General features: G+C 32.8%; 1 long non-coding RNA gene and 1 pseudogene across 1 annotated transcript; one reads left to right on the top strand and one right to left on the bottom strand.

Moving 5' to 3' along the window:
• Positions 1-921: 921 nt before the first annotated feature.
• LOC140966654 (putative disease resistance protein At1g50180) lies at positions 922-1,751 on the top strand (annotated as a pseudogene).
• A 599-nt stretch (positions 1,752-2,350) lies between these two features.
• LOC140966655 (uncharacterized) lies at positions 2,351-3,094 on the bottom strand. The gene is made up of 2 exons (XR_012173418.1): positions 2,959-3,094; positions 2,351-2,652 (listed from the first exon to the last, which is right to left on the bottom strand). It is a non-coding gene; the product is annotated as an uncharacterized lncRNA (long non-coding RNA).

The following is a 3,094-nucleotide window of genomic DNA, read 5'->3' on the forward strand; positions in this document are numbered from 1 at the left end:
TTTTTATTGTGAATATCGGTATGGTTGATCCGTCTCACAAATAAATATTCGTAAAACCGTCTCACAAGAGACCTACTCTTCTTCTTCTAATTAAATATTTCATTATCAGATAATATTTTTCAAATTTGATAACAAAAATGCATGATTTTTCATTTACATATTTTAAGTATTCAATAATAGTAATTATTTCTGTTGTTCCATCTCCAGATTAGCAATCACCTGATCTGTAGCATTCATGTCAACAAATTGCTGAATTTGATCATTCGGTTAAGTCTCCGTTCTTTTGCTGTTATATTTCCTCCACAATTTAAAGTTTTCCCAGAGAATTATTATTCATATTAATTTCTATAACAAGCAAGTCACTAAAATATGATGTCTTATTTAAATTATTATCTATTATTTAGTACTTATTTTTCATTTTAAAAAATTTAATGTCTTTTGGTTGGTAAAATAAAATAATTTTTTTTTGGTTGGGAATAAGATAAATTATGATAAATAGAACTCATTTTATTGTTAAAATAGTTTGTACGTAGTATGAAATTTGTTATTATTCAATAATTCAATTTAAAAGAAATGCCAAATAAATCGTATCATAATCTTAGAAATATTGAATCAAATTTTTTGGGACCGAGAATTGGCATCATTTAGGACTCTAAACTCTTTATCATTTTCTAAAAACAAATTTCTTGGCATAGATTTAAAATTTGAGAATATTTCCTCGTACCTTGCATTGCAGTTGCAGCATCCAACGAGGATCGTTCCATCTTGAACAAACAGAAATGGCAGAAAGTGCAGTAACCTTTCTCTTCAATCAACTTTCTTTGTTGCTCCAACATGAGCGAGAATTTCTTGGAGGGTTCGGGAACCATGCCGAATACTTTCGAGATGAATAGGAGAGATGAGGGCATTCGTAATTCAAAGAATGGGTTAAGAAAGTACGCGAAATCACTTACGACATTGAAGAACTTCTTGAAAAATACATTCTCAGAGTTGCCCTTCCACATCGTGATCGAATGGATTCAAGCAGTAGATCAAACAGACGTATCTTCGGTGAAAAATTTGAGAGCCCGCCATCAAGCTAGTTGCTTCTGAATTCCAAAAAGTCAAGTTGAGAGTAGAAAACGTTTCCAAGAATGGCCAGAAATACGAAGACATGCATGCTTTCATGGATGAAGGATCAAGCAATCAAATGTATGACACTCGAGGTGATGCGCTTTTCTTGGAAGAAACAGATGTCTTGGGCATTGAAAAGCCAAAGAAACAGCTTGCAGTTATGCAAAGTGATGATGGGCTTAAGGTCATTTCTGTGGTAGGCATGGTAAAACAACCCTTATTAAAAAGACCTATGATGACCCATCTGTGAAGGCCAATTTCGATAGCCATTTGTGGGTTACTGTTTCAGAGAACTTCAATTTAGAACATCTTTTGCGAAACATCATTAATCATCTTGCTGATGAAGACAAGCTTCAACCACCTCAAAATCTGGAGGCAATCCAATTTACAGTTTTCTCAAGGATAGAACCTCTTTGATTATACTCGATGATATATGGAAAATAGATACACGGGAATCCAACAAAGATGAGTTTCCAAGAAAGAGTGCTCGACGCCGAATCATAATCACCACACGCTTATACAACATAGGCGATGCTGCTTGTTGTGAGACCAATGGCAATTTGCATCATTTAGATCCTTTGGCTAATGAAAAATCAGAAGAATTGTTTTACAGGAAATCATTTTCAGGAAATTCTTGATCATTATTTTAATTTTTCAAAATCTGATATTGATTTATTGAAATTTGAGAAAGTCTTAACAAGAAAATATTATCTTAATAGAAGAGACATCTTCAATTAGAAAAGACATTTTCAATTAGACATGTGATTGAAACAAAACTCGAATTAATTTATTTAGTACAGTCAAAAGTTTCAAAGGATAGGAACTCGATTAAAAGGATTAGCTTTTTTTGGTGTATTAATTATATGAAAATTATTGGGTTGATATAAAAAAATAACTCAGTTTGTGAATTTCCATCAATACTTTAATCCATCGCCGATTTTTTTTTTAAAATAAAATAGATTAAAACCAAGTGATAAAATGGCATCCAAAACTTTTATGAACCTCGCATAACAGAAACTGTAAATCACGACCAAATCCATCTCATTCAAGTTTCAAAAATAAAATATTGTTTTCTAACTTGGACAAAGAAACATGCGACGACAAGGGCATAAAAGGCCCATTTTTTGTCTAAAAAAAATAAAATCCTTGATTGGTGTCTAATTCTCCAAACTTGCCCTCGTCTAGGTTTCTTGATATGCCATGAATGTGGAATTCCGACAATACAAAATGAATGGCATAGCAAACAAATTTTACGTATCAAAATAACAATAACAACAAGTACAATCTTTTTCTAGCAAGCTTTCACAAGTAAAGGTCTCATTTCAATATTTAAATATACTCAAAAAAATGTAGAAATAAGAAAGAATAAAAGAAAAGAAGCCGTCACGCATCATCCCCAATAATTATTTGCTAATTCAGAATTTACAGAGTTCAACTTAAATCTTACCATATGCTACAGCCCTCAAAAAGTTCACATCAAAATCATCCCCTGGAATTACCATGCCGTTGGGTTCTAAAGTAGCCAAGAAGTTGTTGAGCCTGGAAGAGTAAAAAAATGATGAATATGCAATGTAATATGGATAGATATATCATACAAAAAGGAAGGTATATGGTGAATTCGGATATAAAAGAACTTAGCTTAAAAAAGCTGATGGATACGGAAGTTAGAATGCATCTTTGTTTTTAAATAGACATTGAAGGAGAAACAAGAACAGTAAAATTTTGATTTCAACTTTGTATGCATTCAAAAACACGCAGTAACCAATCAAACACCTTTAAAACACACTTTCAAATATTTGAATTTTGAACACTTGTCGGGTAAGTTCTAGTTTAATATAGCCTCACCTTTTCTCTAGCTCTTGGTGTCCCAGATTGCGACAAGGCCACCAGCGGAGGAACGGCACCTTCCTGGAGAACCATGTTGCAAAATCTACTACTATTAGTGCACAACTGCAGGAGAGCAGCAGCTGCATTCTCTTTA

This window comes from Primulina huaijiensis, unplaced genomic scaffold (genome assembly GCF_012295235.1).
Source record: "Primulina huaijiensis isolate GDHJ02 unplaced genomic scaffold, ASM1229523v2 scaffold207558, whole genome shotgun sequence".
Classification (NCBI taxonomy): domain Eukaryota; kingdom Viridiplantae; phylum Streptophyta; class Magnoliopsida; order Lamiales; family Gesneriaceae; genus Primulina; species Primulina huaijiensis.